We start from the raw sequence: 17,639 nt of genomic DNA, 5'->3' as shown, positions 1-17,639 counted from the left end.
TTTATTAACCTTTTAACATTATCATTTATTAATACTTTTAACATTATTATTTACTAACTTTTTAACATTATCATTTATTAAACTTTTTAACATTTTTAACATCGATAACTTAAAATTACATGGACATTTAACTGTTAATTAAACCAGGCTTGGTGCCTTCTAATACATCCCCAGCACCCCTCTGACACCATAAATATGTATTTTACAGGAGACCAAATACAGACAAATATAGAATTACATGGTGGAACTGCAGGAAAATAATTAGAATTCCTCAAACATTTCAAAACACTGATTTCTGTATTTTTTCCCCCAAATCTTTGCGACGACAAAGCACCTAAATGTGAAATGCAGCCTCCTCTGGAGCTCTTAAGTGCACAGTAATTACATCAAATTTGCTCAACTCTTCCCCCTATCCCTTGAAATCTAAGAGAGGGGGAATGTGCTGTTGGACATTAAGATTGATGGAACCCTCGATAGGCCAGAGCAGCTCAATAGCTCTGTGTTCCCTCCCTGGATTCCTTCAGTATTCCCATTGTTACCTTAAACTTGATAAATGCAAGGAGATAGTGCAAATGCAAGGCTGGGCTGTTCCTTTTCCATGGAGGAAATGCTGTTTTACCTGGTGAAAATTCACATTTTGAGTTCTGGTTTTAACCCCGAGCGACGCAACGTTAATTTTCCAGGGTTTGTTTTTATGCTCTAGTGCCTTTTAAAAACCCAAATATTGCTCCTTGTTAGGAGGGGTGATCCCAAGGCTGCTGATTTCCAGAAGTGGTGTAACCCAAGCGTTTGGGCACTGATATGGGGCAACAATGGTGTTATTCATGCTGGGCTCCAGAGATTGGAAATGAGTGATTACAGAGGCTGCACTGCTGGCTTTGGGAAAATGGGGGCTGTGCTCCGTTCCATATTTATTTTGGGGGGAAAAAATAGCATTTTTCATTCCCCAGGCAGATCTGTTAAACAATTTCCTAAGAGCTGGGAATGCCAAAAATCAGATGCAGGAATATAATAATAGTACATAATTGAATATAATATAATTATATATATATGCAAGAATATAATAATAATGATATACAGGGCCAAAATGCTGTTTTTGAGGATCTGATCTGAGCTGCATATTGGTGATAATACTTTGTGCTTCCAAACAGCTTTTCCCCCAACCCCTTCCTGTTTGAGGTCTGATTCTCTGGGATGTCAAAGCTAAAAGTGCTGATTTCACTCTGGATGGAGACTTGAGTTCCAGGGCACCACGATTTCCCTCTCACTGTGGGTTTGGAATTCAGGCTGAATCCTGAAGGTGTGGAATGACCCACCTCTGTTTTCCAAAATTCAAGAAATGATGGGAACATCACCAAAACAAGGTACTCTTCCTTAAATCAATACTTCATCACTTCCTAGAGACAGAGAGAGTTGGCCAAACTCAGCTTACACAGCCTTAAAGTAGGTTTTTCCAGAAGCATTTTAGAGCTGGTACTGTAGGAAAAATCTCACTGAAAATAATGATTTTAGATTTGCAGCTTTTCCTTGGCCTCTTTCTGGGGATAAAATAATAGAACCACACATATTAACCATTGCCCTCCAAAATATCTACCTGGGTGTGAGCTATTGTTCACAGTCAGGATAATGTAGGATTTATCTGTGGCAGGTGGTGTAAAATTCGTGGAGCAAACGCCAGGCATTTGTCTTGTGTTGTGCCTTTTCTCCCCTCCAACTGATTTAAAAATAACTTTTATTTGTTTTAAGCAAACTCTGGTGGATTGCTGTGTTCATTATTTAAAATCTATATTTAAAATTAATGTTAACCATCTAAAATTGACCTTTAAAATCAATCTTCATTATTTAAAATTGATATTTAACTTGAATATTCATTATTTACAATCTATAAAGAAGGGCTTTGGGCTCCAGCCTAGGTAGCTCTGGCTACTACAGCCAACAAAGTAGCCCATGTAGAGAATTTTGGCTACTTGGGAAGGCAAAATATGGATGCAGGTGCATTTAGAAATATCATAAAACTATTTATAGAGGTGAAGAAGAGCAAAGTGTGAGTTTATATGGCGAGTTAAAGATTAGCAGTGGTAAAACAAGTGCTGCAGAAAAAGGAGGAGCCAGAGAAATACAGGCTTGGGTTTTCAGGAGAGACTTGAATGTTGAACATTATGAACCACTGCGGGGAGAATTAAGCCCTGAATTTGGAATTCCACTTGGAATAAAGCAGATTCAGTGCCTGCATAGCAGCAAACTGAATTTGGTAAAAGATTCATTGTCTGTACTTAGAACAAAAAAAAAACAGAAGAAAATAGTCCAAGTCAATGGAAATGTTGTTGAAATGTTGCTGGAGAGGGCAGGACCATGACAAGGCTCCCCAAATCACAGCCAGGACAGTGGAACTGTGTTTCTGTATGTCTTTTCTCTGAGGAGAAAAGACCTGATGATCTGGACTGGGGGGTGAAATAACATCTCTGGGACCCTAAACCAACGCTCTGGTTTAAGCCCAGGGTGGAGCTTTGGTGTCTGTCTTGCTAAAGCTGAGAAAACATGGGGAACTCTGTGTTCTTCACTCCACTACTTGGAAAAAATGAACTCAAATCTGTGCAAATTCTGGGCACAGTTCTGACCCACTGCCACAGCTATTCCCAAATTTTCAGGTATTTCAAAATAGCAGAGGATGATTCCCAAGAGGAGAGGACCTGCCTGCAGGAGAATTCAGGGCTAGGGAGTTTCTGCTTCTGAATAAAAGCAGCTCTAATTGTTTACACAGAGACTGGGCTCCAAATCAAGGTGTTGTGAGGGGAAAGAATCTGATGATTAAATAACTTTCCACAGGGGTGACAAATTCCCTTCTGTATTCAGGTTTTGGGCTCAAACACCTGGAAGAAGGCAAGGGCCTAAATTCTTTCCCCATATAATTCCTTGCCACAGGAGCTGCTGTTTGTGTTTGGTTAAAGCCAGGTTTGCACAGGATCTGGCTTTACAGAAAGGTGGTTTGGTCAGAGCCTAATTTATACTACAAAGGGAAGAAAAAAAAACGTGCTGACAGTTCGTTGGCAAAAATCTTTATGAGAGGATTTTTGGAACTTGCTCTTTTCACCACTCATTAAAATCTTCAGCCATAAATCAGTTCAGACAGCAGCAGACTGATGGAAGGATTTTGGATGTGCAAATGCAACACGTGCAGTCGGTCTGCAAGTGTGAGGGCAATGTGACATTAGCAGTGACATGTTTGGTTGTGGGGCAGCCTCTCCCTCTCTCAAAATGCCCCTCAACTCCTAGTCCACAGGAATGGGATTCATTCTCATATTTAGAATGAGTACTTTCATAATTTTCTCCATTAATATAATATCACCCTTGCCATTAATCATCTTCCCTTAGCAAAACATGCTCTTGGAGGAATTTTGTTTCATGTTCCCCTCCTCCCCAGTTTCTGCTATTAATCTTGAAGACAGTCATCTCTTCCCAGCTTTTCAGATTAACAAGATAAATTATTCACTAATGTGTTGGAAAAACAAGTCAGAACTCCCCAAACACTACCTGGAGTGTCCTGTGCCCCTGGAAAGGGTCGGGGGCAGCTGATCCCTGTAAAGTTTTGTACTGTCCAAGCAGTGAGAGATGGAGCAGATGTTCCTCCTGGTGCTGTTTGCAGGGGGTGTTCCAGAGGGGTTCTGGTGTCTGAATGTAGGGAATACCTGTGGTCAACTTGCCAGTAGATGCATTATGGATCTCAAGAAGTCTCAGAGAGGTAGGTATGGGGGCAAATCTGCTCCCTGTGCTCCTCAGCTCCTCCTGACCTGGACTGGAAGAAAGATCTCTGCTGAGGGCAAGGAAAGCTCTTCCTGTTTTTCTCTGTCCTCTCTGTTAGGATTTCGTTCCTGTGTAGTTTGAGTGGTTTTTGCTGCATTGGGATGTTCACTTGAAGGCCAGGAGCAACCTGGTCTAGTGGAAGGTGTCCCTGCCCATGGAATGAGCTCTTTAAGGTCCCTCCCAACCCAAACCAGTCTGGGATTCTGTTGTAAATAGGCTGAATAGATGGTCTCCTGTCAACCTTTAGGGAACTTGCCCTTTCATTCTGTCAGAAAATGTCTGTGGGTTGAACAGCTCCCACCCATCAGACCTTTCCCTGAAGGTCCTGAGGTCTGAGCTCTGTTCTTTCTTGTTTCTCTCTTTGATGCTTTTCCTTCTCTGCTGGTTCAGCCTCTCTGTCTCTCTCTGTTCCCCTCCTGGTCCTGTCCTAAAGTGTCAGTGTGGGAGGATGTGGGTGTCTCCACAGGGCAGAAGGCTCTGGGAAGCAGGACAGGGGTGGGGAGAGATAGAAGACAGGGAAAAGCAGGAGGAAGAGTCTGTGTGAGGCTGAAGGCAACAGGGAAGCACTGGAGGGTCCTGTATGAGCTACAAGATCATGAGAGCCTTTCTCCCCCTCATCTGGGGGTCCAGATATCCCTCTGATGAGCCTGTTCCAGTTGCCAGCTGGACTGAATCCCAGCCTAAAACTGTGTTGGAAACATGGAATGGTTTGTGTGGGAAGGGACCTTAAAGCCCATCCCATTCTACCCACTGCCATGGGCAGGGACACCTTCCACTAGCCCAGGTTGCTCCAACCTGCCCTTGGACACTTCCAGGGATCCAGGGGCAGCCACAGCTTCTCTGGGCAACCTGTGCCAGGGCCTCCCCACCCTCATCACAAGCATTTTAAATATAAATATATATATATTCAAGCATGTGAGGAGCCCAACTGAATCCAATTCCCATTTTGGGGCTGGACCATGGTAGGAGAGCTGGGGAGCTTCATGGCCATGAATAAGGCATTCCCATTCCTTGGTATTTCCAGTGCTGAGCCTGTTTGCCAGAGCATTCATCACCCTTGAACAGGCAGGATTTTAGCCATTATGTTTTCTGTGAAACTAAGTCATCTGGGTGATGAAGATTTCTGGGATGAAAATAGCCCAGACAAGATCGGTTTCCACTGTGCTATTTTAAGAACAGAATCAGTCAAGTGACAGCTAATGAGCTTGAAATGATGCCAAAAAAATATTATCAACAGAAAAAAAAAAGTGTAAAAAGGCTTTAACTCCCACTGGTTTCATTTCCAGTGAAGCAATTTATCATATTCAGCATTGGATACTTATAATTCAGATTCGAAGAAAAAAAGAACTAAATGAAGAAACACAAGAGCGCATTTAAAATTTTTCAAGACATGTGAGTATTCCCGTGAAAGAAATCTTTGGAAAGCAGCCCTTTAGCAGCCTGATTGCAACCAGGGATTGGGGAAAGGGCTGGATTTCAGCTGAGTTTTGCAGTTTGGGAGCGTTCGTGTGTTGCCCAGTTACTATCGGGGAGCGTTTGTGGGAGATCTCATCTCACATTCCTCCCTGCTCGCTGTGGATCCCTGTCTCTCCCAGGTGAGGGAATTTATCTTTGCACTGATGCAATTTTTACAGCTCCTCTGGTTTCTGAGGAGGAGCAGACAGCTCGGCTCCGGGGCTGGGAGCACAAATGGTTACTGGGAAGTAAACAGAGAGGAGGGGTTGTGTTTATCCTTCAGGTTCCTTATGGATCCTCCCAAATATTGCCTGCTCACCCACCAGGAAAGAAGATTCCCAGGTACAGTTGTAATCCCATGAATCGATTTTAAGATTCCCTAGAAATTTCTATTATTTGATATAAAAATGTAAAGTTATTGTTATATTACGGATATAATTTATATATGTTTATGATATGACATGATCTTATATATATATACAAGGGGCTGGAATTATGGGACAAGGGGGAATGGCTTCCCACTGCCAGAGAGCAGGGATAGATGGGATATTGGGAAGGAATTCCTGGCCATGAGGGTGGGGAGGCCCTGGCCCAGGTTGCCCAGAGAAGCTGTGGCTGCTCCTGGATCCCTGGAAGTGTCCTAGGCCAGGTTGGATGGGGCTTGGAGCAACCTGGGATAGTGGAAGTTGTCCCTGCCCGTGGCAGGGGGTGGGAAAAAAGGATCCTTAATTTCCCCTCCAACCCAAACCATTCTGGGATTCCATGACTCTGTGATCATCTGAACAAGATTCCAAATAATTTTTGATATTTGTAACGTTTTAACAGCTGGATCCTTGATTAAGTACCAGGGAAACACCTCTATTTAAATTCTTACTCACCCACGTCCCCAAGTGCCACATCCATGTGGCTTTTAAATTCCTCAGGGATGGTGAATCCACCACCTCAGCATCATCAACACTGGTTTTGTATCGACGTGCACAGCACTGTAAATAACCAGAAACTCCCTCCTCAGCCCAAAAAGAAGCTACAGAGTGGGAGGAAAATATAGCTGGGCTTTCATAGCTCTGTCACAGCCTCTCTTCTCAGTGACTTTTAGGCTCCCTCACCAGCTGATCATTGGATCCAATCCATCCAGGCCATCTTTGCATTCAAATTCCCAAAGTTTCTCTCGTCCTCTCTCATAAAGATTCCTTTTAGGCAGCTTGGGAGCAGCTTAAAAGACAATTAGGAAAACAAAGATGCGATCTTGGAGTGACACCTCATAACGAGACCTCTCAGGCTCCCAAACTTTCTCGTTAGTTTGCACCAAATGCAGACTTCCAAAATGACAAAAGGATTTTCTCTCCCAGCCCAGGAATAGTCTGTGCTTGGAGTATAAACACATTGTCTCCATCTTCTTGGCTTCTTCCCAAAGCAGCTTCTCTTGGCGTGCTGCACTTGATGGGAATGATATTGGAGGAAGAACAAAGTGCTTTTTTTTTTTTCCAAAGGAAATAATAAATCTGCTGTGGGCTTTCAAAGCAAACTGACATAATCAGACAGGGGGGGTTTTATTTTATTTTTTTAAGAATGTAGGAAGAACACAGATGTCACTTTGGACCATTAGCATCTGAACTAAAAAGACATGCAAAGTATTTCCCAATGGCTTTTCCCCCTTCTTTTATTTTCTTTTTTTTTTCAAATTAAACTCAAAGCTTTTTTTCATCCTGTGTATTAAGCATGGCAACACCACAGTTCTGCCAAATTGCCAATATGGTTGTCTGAGCAACTACAGCTGGATATTTAATTTTATTTTTTAAAATTTGCTCATCATTTCACCATTTAATATTTTATCTCCTTAATGTAAAACCCCAAACAAAATATCCATCTGTAAAATCAAAATATACAACAGGCAATCTGGTTTGCTTGCTGACTTCAGATATCAACTAAAAGATATGTAAGGAGGGACAAACCTCAAGATGTTCTTGATAATTAAAAAAATATTAATACGTTGATGGAATTTAATTATGGGGGAAAATAGACATATTTGTTGTTTTATTTTTTCACAGAACCACAGAATGGTTTGGGTTGGAAGGGAAATTAAGGATCATTTTTTCCCACCCCCTGCCACAGTCAGGAACACCTTCCACTATCCCAGGTTGCTCCAACCTGGCCTTGGACACTTCCAGGGGTCCAGGGGCAGCCACGGCTGCTGTTGACACTAAATGAATTTTAGTGCTGTAATATTTCAATTCTAGGTGTGAAGAGCAAAAAAAGCAAGAAATCCTCTAAAGCTGTTAAAAAAAAAATCCTCAGGAATTTTCCTGTATTTCCATTTTTCTGAGGAGTGGATGGAGCTCAGAGCTCTGGGGTTCATTTCCAACTTTCCCCCCGACTGCAATGAAGCCTCCAACCAAACCTCTCATTAGTCTCATTATTATTTTCACTCTGCTAAATAAAGCAGTGGTGCTACTCCCAGTTAATAAGAGGCAGTCAGGGTCCCTTTCATGCCTGTCACTTGTCTCCCTGCTCTTTGCAACACAAAAATAGCAGGTGGGAAAAAAAATTAACCCCCTTTTTGCTCCACTAACTCTCTATTTTTATCCTTTCTTTCATGGTTCTCTGCTTTTTATGGCTGCTGCTGATCCAGAAGTGCTCCTTCATCCAGCAAAAAGCCTCACAACTGGAGTTCCTGCTTGGTGCCTGCTTCTGGAATTCCCTTCCTGGCACAGAGTTGCAGGAAAAACACGCAGTAAGTTGTTTGCTGGAATACTGGGATGGGCTGAAACTGTAGTTTATAAATTGTGGTGTGTGCTGTTAAAACATCCCACACAACCCTCAGTACCTCCAACCATCCAACCCGGCCTTGAACCCTTCCAGGGATGTGGCAGCTTCTTTGGGCAACCTGGAATTTCTCCATGCCTTTGTAACTTTCCTACTTTTCCCCCCCTCCAATTTTCCTTTGCCCACCCATCTTTCTAATTCCATTATTTCCTATAACGTTTTCTCATTCATTTGATGTATTATTTTTTAAAATTAAACTAGAAATATATTTTTTTCTATTAAGCCAGTCTCTGTCAAAGGGATGTCCAAAAGGAATAATATCTGAGAGTTATTGAAAATTAAGGAATGCTGAACTGATATGAAATCCTTTTATTTTGGAGATTGCTCTGGTGGTTGGGGTGTTAAACTGGATGGAATTAAACCTTATAATTGATTAGATTTTTCACTCTCTTCAAGTGATCCTTAATCCAGGAAGTCTGAAGTCAAATGAAGGGTACAGGAATTCCCAGTAACTCCTGTTCTTCATAAAGTGCTGTGATTTAATAATGTGTTTCCAGTTTTACTACTGGGAAAGCAGTTTCCACATGCTGGAGACCAGGAACACCATAGATTTTTACTTTCATTCCCTCTGTAGGACTGGAAAATTCAGTCTTATAATTTAGACTTCTCATTCAGTCTTCAGGCTCTGCGTATCTGCAGAACATTATTAAATGTTGTTAATTATGTCACTAATTCCATGTGAAACCAAGGACTGTTTGGGCATGTAGGAACCCAAACCTTCCATTTGCAATAGGACTATAAACCACCAATAGCTCAAGATATGTCTCCAAGGTGTGTCATCATTGAATCTTCCACCAAATGAGTCAATTTGGAAGAGTTTTGGAGCTTAAAACTTTCAAAACTCAGTATTTTTGGTCGTGTTTCTTTGATAGAAACTCCAATATCCTCGACATTGATTTTTGAGCTCTTTCTTGCTGCTGTCACACATGGCTGGGTCACGTGGAGCTTCTCATCCACCAACACCCCCAAATCCTTCTTTTCAGAGCTACTCCAACATCCAGCCCCAATTCCACAAGCCCTAAGGTTAATGATTTAGGTTTTGCCTTCCAAAAATCTTGGTTTAATCCTGGAGGTTGTTGAAAATCAGTGGTGTCCCTTCAGGACCCACCTGCAATCACTGAGCTGCTCTTGGAGGAGCACCAAGTGCTGGGTGCTCCTGGCAAAGCTTCAACAGAGATATAAATGTGACCAAAACTGGCAGAAGGCTCTCAAAAGAGGACATAACAAAATTTAATTTAGGCAGATGTTATATTTGATGCTTTGGGGGACTATAAATAGTTATGCTTAATAGGAGAGTTACTGTTCTGAGACACAGATGCCAAGTCCAGCCTTGGGCCTGGACTAGTCTGGGTCATGATGGACACAGAGAATGAAATGACAGTCCCAGTTTAGCTCTTTTCCCAGTGTTTATGGGGAATTTGAGGAATCCTTTCTAGCAGTGCTGAGCAGCTGCTGCTTGCACAAGAATCAGCTTTCATCTCCCCCAGCCATGAACTGATGGTTCATCAACCACTGCAAGAAAGAGATGAATAAAAGCAAGAGATGAATAAAAGCCATTGAATGCTGGCACAGAAGCCAAGGGCTGCACTGGAGATATGTTAAATACTAATGGGTTTCATGTCTGGCCAATTAGGAAGTGTCTGAAGATGTGTGAAAATCTAAATCTATTTTTATATCGTGCCCAAAGGCAGAGCCCCAGCATTTATGGCCCCCAAAAAAATCCCTGAAGGAACAGATGCCAGTCACTCACTCACCATAAGGATCTGCTCACAACAGAGCTGGTGTTGCCCTCTGTGAACATTAATGCTTTCATGTAATATTTTAAATTAATGAATTAATAATGGCTATTAATAGCTGGCCTTTGATGCTTCGGGATTCCCCAGTCTGGCTTGGCTGAGACACCAGGGCACTCACTGGGCTGCTGTGGTTTAATTGCTGCTCAGGACCTGCCTCCAACATCACATGTCAGGGCTCAGACTCTCAGCAAAGGGATGCACGTGATGCCTGGATCCTCCTCAGGAGGAGAAAGAAATGCCTTTCACAGTGAATTACACAGCTTTTTTTGCGCTTGACATCAATTATTTCGTTAATCCTCCACTCTGTACGGGACTCTTAAAACGCTTCACAATTTGTTTCAGAGCTGACATAATTTTATGAGTTGTTTTAACAATGGGTTTGACACACAAAGGGTTTGAAATAACCCTGTGCATGCACACACAGGCAGGGAGGTGTTCCCTGCTCTGGGTACCGGTGGAGAGAGTTGGAATAAATTGATTCATCTAAACCCCTGAAAATCAGACATTTTGACCTCATAATCTCCCTACAGGAACACAGGGCTTTTGTAGCCTTCCCAAGACTTACAGCCCTTCTAATCCTCGCACTGTGTTGGGATTTCTTGCCTGTCCTGTCAAACTTTTCATCCCCCTGATGTCGTCTCACAGCCCTGCTGCTCCTTTTCTCTTCTCTAAGCTCCTTGTTTTGGTATCATTGATTCACTGGGATGATTCACCAGCACTGAAAGCACCAGACAGGTCATTCTGTTCCTATTAATGGTATTTGTGGGGATAAATGTGGAAATAATTAGGTATGTGTAATTAAATCCTGTGTGTCAGGTGAGGGTTTTTTGGTCTGATGGATGATTTGAGTAGAGTCAGGAGCTCTGTCCCAGGCTGTCCACCCTCTGTTGGCAAAGCTCAGTGTCTGTTCCACTCTTCTAACCATGTTTTCTGCCCTGAAAAGGAGATTTCTTTCTCTACCCATTAATTTTTGGGGTAAGGCTGGCTACCACCTCCATCCAGAGAGGATCACTGTGGCCACCTGATGCAATCCAGGGAGATGCCCCTCCTTAAACTAAAAGAGGAGAGATTTAGATTAGATATTGGGAAGGAATTCCTGGCCATGAGGGTGGGGAGGCCCTGGCACAGGTTGCCCAGAGAAGCTGTGGCTGCCCCTGGATCCCTGGAAGTGTCCCAGGCCAGGTTGGATGGGGCTTGGAGCAGCCTGGGATGGTGGAAGGTGTCCCTGCCCATGGCAGGGGAGTGGGAAAAAACAATCCTTTATTTCCCTTCCCTTCCAACCCATTCTGTGATTCCATGATTCCTGGCTTGAGCAATTCCCTGTCTCTACCTGGGGCTGCCGTAGCTTCCTCCTCACACGGAATTCCCAGCTCCTGCTCTCTCCATCCCAGTGCTGCCTGCTCAGCACGGAGTTCTTGTCCTCCACACCCAGCCCTGACTAAGTTCTTACATCCAGAGCTGGGATCTGCCTGTCAGATCACCTGCCCCAGCAGCTCCTGGTCCAGCACCACCCCCAGCTCTGGTCCTGCAGCAGGGCAAGGACAGGGATCGTGTCCTGCCCATTCCAAGGTTTGTTCCTCAGTCCCTTAAAGGTTTTCCCAAACCTCTTTATTCGTTGCCTGCTCTTCTAGACCATTTCCCTCTTTCCCAGTCACTTTCCAAGTGCTCCCCCAGCCTTTATCTGACTTTTGGGATGCAAAAGGAGATCTGCCCTTGACCCTGAGTTAGGGCTCAATTACACACTATTTTTCAGGCAACACCCTAAGGAATCTTTAAAATTAATATTTATACCTTAGTAACCCTAAGAGAAAAAACATGGTCTTCTCCAAGAGGCTGTGTAGGTTAAAAAAAAGCAATTAATTCAAGAATTCTGACTTTGCAACCTTTACAGCAAGAGTGGTTGTATCAACAGAGCAACTCTTAGAAAGTTAAATTATACCCAGGAGTGTACACGTGGCAGTGCTCAAAACCCAGAGCACAAAACCACCTTTGGCCATGTCAGAGGACTGTTTGAGCGAGCTTGTTATTTTATAGATGCCGTTCCCATAAACATTGCAAGAGGAAGCAGGAGCAGCACGGAGCAGGAAAGACCTGCCCGAGCCCCTGCCCCTGATTTGTGTGCCGGGAGAGCAGTGGGAATGGGAGACAGGTTGTGGAGCTTCTCCCAAGAGCATTCCTGCCTTTATTAGCAGCTTCCAACTGGCAGCCGGAGCTGATTAAATAGTAATGCCTTTTTTATGAATCGTTGCTTAGACTGTTTTGAATACTTTCTGCATGACTAATTAACGACCCGAAATGATTTAAATTGCGCTGTTAAACTCCAGAACGTGCGAAACAAACGGCTCTTCTTCAATATTTTATCTAATCTCGGCAGTCGCAGGGACTGGGGAGGGGGTATTGCTTGTTATCTAAAAGCCACTTAAGTGAGCTAAAATGTGATGTCATGTTCTCTAAATACACGGAGGTATTTGTGCTCAGTCTGCCGAGACGCGGCCGTGACTGCGCGCTGTGATAAACCTAATTACGGCCTTTTTAACGATAACAAAAACCCGCTGGAAACTGGCAGGAGATGAAAACCTGCAGCCTCATCCGCGCAGTTTTGCTTGGCTAAAGCGTTCTGTAACATTATGCCGGGATAAACCGGAGTGATTCATCGCTGGAAAGACACTCCCAGCCGGAGCAGGGAGTTGGAACTCGCTCGCCGGTGACCCTCGGGAAGAGCAGCATCAGCCCCGCCGAGCGGGAAAAGCTGCTGGGAATAAGGTAACCCCGGAGCCAGGAGTGCTCGTGTTTCGTGGTTGAGGTGTTTGGGTCGCTCTTTGCTGCTCAGGATACGATTCCTCTCCCTTTTGGCTGCTAATTCCCTGCGCTTTTGAATTCCTGCTTATCCATAGATTATTTTTTTTCCTCCTCCCCCCTCGTCCCCCCCCGGAACAACGACGGGCTTGTGTAAGAGAGCGGGATAACAAACCTAATTGTTCGATGTGTATATAAACGCTTGAAATAATGCGGCATCTAATTTTTAATGAAGCATGAAGGAAAGCTTAGAGCTCAGCACAATCCCTGCCCGCCGGAGATCCTAATCTTCCCTTCCCAGCGCAGGAGAGTGCTCCATGAGCCGGCCCCGGGAGGGAGCCGAGCCCAGCCTGCAGCCCCGGCTCCCGCATCCCTGGGTCCCTCATCCCCGAATCCCGCATTCCTGGCTCCCGGGGTCCCCCGGCCGCCGAGGGCGCGATGGAAATTCCCTGAACGACCGGCTGGAAAATACGTGCTGCAAAGGTACATAAACCCTTCTCTCTAACCCTTTTCTTTATTGTTTTCTCTATTTTTCTCTCTTGTTTTCTCCATTGCTTCTCTATTGTCCTCTATTGTTTCTCTATTGTTTTCTCTATTGTTACGGAGGAAAAAAAGCCACTTTTTTTACTCGGAAAGTCACTCGGCTTGACACGTGCTTAGGAAAACAAACCGTGTCTGTGTCGGGTTAAAGGGAAAATGCCCTTTTTCGGCTCGTTCAGCCCTCGGACGGGTGATTCCAGCTGGATTTATGGACCATCGCTCCCTTCTTGGAGCAGAACCGGCCCCGCCTTTGCGAGCGGGTTTGGGGGCTTTCAGGGGGTTCCAGCCGAGCCCCCCGGGGGTTGGAGCCCTCCTTCCCCTCCAAATATCCCTCTTCTCCCCCCAGAGTCACTGGTTTGGAGGGTCCCAAACACAGGAGCGGGTTCTCCGGGTGCTGGAGGCGCTCCCGGGGCTGATCCTGCCCCGCTCCAGGCAGCAGACTCTGGGTGTGATTCTTATTTTTATTTTTATTTTTGAGAGCCCGCTCGGGAAAATGTAGTTCTTCACAAATCGTTTCCCGAGTAAAAGCAAATGGAATAATTGTTGTGAGTCTGTAAAAGAGAAATGTCACTGCTGCAAAAGGGCTTCCCGAGCTTCCCTCTTACTTAAAAAATATCACTGTAAAAAATCATGGAATGGTTTGGGTTGGAAGGGACCTTAAAGCTCATTTCATTCCATCTCCCTGCCATGGGCAGGAAAACTTCCACTAGATCATGTTGCTCAAAGCCCCATCCAGCCTAGCCTTTCATTGAATTAAATTAAAAATTAAATTAATTTCATGGATAAATAGTTGTGTTTCCAATTGTAGCCAGTGTCTGCGCTCTTTCTGGCTAAAATATACTTTTTTTTGGAGGGAACACTAACCATTTCTTAATTATAATTACATTCTGCAGCTGAACACTCAGTTGCATCACTTGCCAGTACAGTAAGCAGTACAATTTTTCATAAACCCACGTGATTTCTGTTATATTTTGTAAATTTTTATGTGGCAATAGATATGGAAACCTGCCCAAATTGTGGGACTGCCTGCAGGAATATCCCTTGTGTGTAATACAGTACGTTGTCAGGCGTGTGTTGGTTGATTTTTCCAGCATCAGGAGCCCAGACTGCACAGAAAGGCTCTGATTAATTTTTTTTTTATCACTTGAAAATTCATTGTCAGGCCAAGCCAGACACAGGGCTGATGCTTATCATGGACTATGAACTTCCAATGGGCAGAACTGGCAAAAATATGTATTTTCTGTTAAAAAAAAAATTATTATGTTGCATCAGAGATTTTGTTGTGTGGAAATTATTGTAACTAAGACAGATCCCAGTGTGGACGGGGTGGAAATCCCCACCTTCAGAACAACCTCTGGTGAATTTTTTCCTGCTTTTATTGCTGTGGAAATGCTGTTTGGCACCGAGATGGGAGTATCTGGATGGGTCAGAGCTCGGGGCCGGGGGTGGCAGGAGGTCGGGCTGGGTCTGCATCCCGATCCCGCTCCATGGCCATGGATGTCAGACCTGTGAGTTTGGTTTCCTGGTGTGGAAACACAACAGTGCCATCCTTTGTGTAATGAGTGCTCAAGGAAGGACAGGTGGAATGGAAACTTAGATATTCCTGCTCTGGTTGTGGTTAGGGATGAGCTTTCAGTGAGCGAGGAGGTGTCAGGATGAGGTTTCTCCGCTCGGCCGTGGAACAAGGTAAAAATCAACCGTGGGTGAAACACTCCCGGGTGGGTGATCACCAAAAGGGGCACAGTGATTTAGCTCATTAGCACTGCTCAGCTCAAATGATTCCCAACACTCCCCTGATTAGTTATGCAAACACCCAGGCCAGGCTTTGAATCGGGTTTGCCCTCGGGTCCAACCCTGCTGCCTCCGGACAGCCCCGGGAGGTGCCAGCAGGGAGGGAATCCGACCCTTCCAGTTTCCACTGGAGTTTTTTTAGGCCGGTGCTGACATAAAAACATGTGAAAAGCCATCCTGGCCGTGTTACAGTGGGAGATTTGTTCGCTGTAAATCTAAAACTTTATTTATGCGTCAGCGATCCGCCGGTTTAATTATTTGGCATCCGCGTGTCTGATCGTGAGTCTGATTTCCTCCGGTTCTCTGGTGTAAAAGGCAAAGTTTAAGTTACAATGGAGTTTGGAAATAGAATAAATTATTTTCTTTCAGTTCTGCTCATGAGTAGGGGTAGGAACCCAAGCCTGAATCTCACGATTTACCCAGTTAGGAACCGGATTGATCTGCAGTAAAAGAGTTTAAAATAATCACTGTACGTCCTTCAAGGTGTCATTCAGCCACCTTTGGGCCTGAGGGCAGTAAGTTATAACCCCCTCTCCTTTTCCTGGCCCCCAGGTTGCACCTTGTGTCTGTCAAATTGATGTGATGGAACGGGCAGAGCGAGTCAACGGGGTCAAGTGATACAACGGCCGCGCTTGGGCCAAGCAAACTCCGCAGGGGAGGGTGGAGTGTCTTGGGGAGCCTGATGGTTGGGTCCCATGGGGCTCAGTGAGACCTATTTAGTTAAAATGGACTCATTTGCCTCGAAAAACAAACTGTTATTTTAATCCTGGGGCGGCTGACGTTGTCCCTGGGTAAAAGGTGGCGTGTCCTGGTTGCTGATGGGGCAAGAAGAGATTTACTGAGTGACAACGGCACAAAGTCGGTGGGAAGGTGGAATTTCTGCTGGTTCTTTGGCACTCTGGATGGATTTTTACATTAGGCAACACTTTCTTGTGATGTAATTGGTGAGGAAGGACAAAAGTACAAATATATCTCATGTTTATGTCATTTATTTTTTAAATTATTTTGGGTTCAGCGATTTTTTTCGGAGGACGGGTCGGTTCGAACGACAAGACTCATCCGAAATCCTTCTTTCTGTTATAAAGTGGATAATTCCTCATAGTTTTCCTTAGATGCCCATTTTCCCCCTGGTGTGTTCTTTGTTGTGTGGTGTGACCTACTGAGAGAGGAGCGTGGTTCTTATCCCTCAGTCACCATATGTTCCCACAAATAATCATCGTTTTCCGTCAGTCCCAGTGTTTGGCCTGTTGTGTGTCCGCAGGACTTTGTTGTCTTTGGCAGAGTTTTTAGAAATTTGCTGTGGAAATTCTAATGGTTTCCACAGTAGGGATGGAGATCTGCAGGCAGCACTCCTCCATCACAGGAAATATATCATTAACTCCTCAAACATTGAATTTTGCATGCTAAATAAACCCATGATTTTGTAGGGTTCTAAAATAAATGCAATAATTTTCTTGCTTTTTTTTCCCCAGATAAAAGACATTTTAAGCAGCTTCTACTTGGGTATAAGTTGATTTTAGATCTGATATTCAGGTGGCAAAAAGGAAAAAGGCTTTCTCGTGGTTTTTTATTCTCAGGAGTGTTGTTCTCATGAGGAACTGCTTTACTGAGCCCATTTCAGTTGAGGCAACCGAGAGTTGAACCATTTGTTAAATGAATTCGGATTTACCTGCTTAGCAAAGGTAGAATTTTATATACACTAAAATCTGGGAATAGAGTTTGGTGTTCAGACAACAAGCCCCTGGTTTTGGGGAGCTGGTAAAATAAAAATCCTTGAGCCTGACCCAGTTTTAACAACAAATTCCCCACAATGTGCCTGGCTCCGAGGAGACCCAGTTCTGAGGAAGCTGCTTCCTTAAAAACTTGGGTCTTATCCCGGTTATCACTTGGCACGGGTTAAAAAAGGGAAAAATCCCGTATAAATGGAGTCACAATTTGTGCATTGCCCAGCTTTGTGCCTACGTGATCCCGGCTCAGACCCTTCTCCGGCGTTGCATGATTCCCTCTGAATCCACAATATTCCCATTTATTGGGTGGCAGCAGTGCCAAGGCATTAAGAGTGGGGCTCTCTCCCAAGGGATGCTGCAGATGCACGGCGGGAGCTGCACCTCGTGCCGGGACTTGGCTTTTGCTGGAATACCCGGAAAATTCTCCCTGGGAGCCTCAAAGTTAAAGATTGGGAAGTGCTTTGGATGAGGACATAAAACATCCCGTCTGCTCCTCCATCGGTGTGTGTTTCTGAGTAAGCTTTGGCAGGTTTTATATAAATGTAAATATATTTAAAAATTGATATAAATAGCTGAATATCCTATATATGCTAAAAATGACAGGAATCAACAGGAGGAATTAATTATAATTAAAATTTATTATTATATCTTTTATCCTTTTATGTGTCTCATTTATACAAACTATTTATAAGTATATAAAATTCGTGCATTCTATTTAAATTCCGAGCGGTTCATCTGCCTTTTAATTGTCTTCCTCTACGAGTGCCTTTCGTAGAATTACATAAATTACTGTCATCAAACTGTGCCTGCAATTACTTCATATCAGTCAACCCTCTGCTTTTGTTGTGTCTCTGCTTTCATCTCCTTAGCTGGGGTGCAGAGCAATTATGACTTGCAGGCAGGTGACTGG

General features: G+C 44.1%; 1 protein-coding gene across 4 annotated transcripts in view; it reads left to right on the top strand.

Annotated features, from left to right (window-relative positions):
- The first annotated feature begins 12,188 nt into the window (after positions 1–12,188).
- Positions 12,189–17,639, top strand: part of LYPD6 (LY6/PLAUR domain containing 6) — a 35,859-nt gene continuing 30,408 nt past the window's right edge. The window contains exons 1-2 of one of the 4 annotated variants that reach the window (XM_027695975.1): positions 12,189–12,638; positions 12,978–13,154. The gene's annotated coding sequence lies outside the window, so the exon portion shown is untranslated. Of the gene's footprint in view, positions 12,639–12,660; positions 13,155–16,689; positions 17,245–17,639 lie in introns of those variants that run through there. The other 3 variants (XM_027695974.1, XM_027695973.1, XM_027695976.1) reach the window with 3 other exon arrangements.

Source organism: Neopelma chrysocephalum, unplaced genomic scaffold (assembly GCF_003984885.1).
Source record: "Neopelma chrysocephalum unplaced genomic scaffold, ASM398488v2 Primary Assembly neopelma1_103b, whole genome shotgun sequence".
Classification (NCBI taxonomy): Eukaryota; Metazoa; Chordata; class Aves; order Passeriformes; family Pipridae; genus Neopelma; species Neopelma chrysocephalum.
This window is presented reverse-complemented; position numbering and strand designations above follow the sequence as displayed.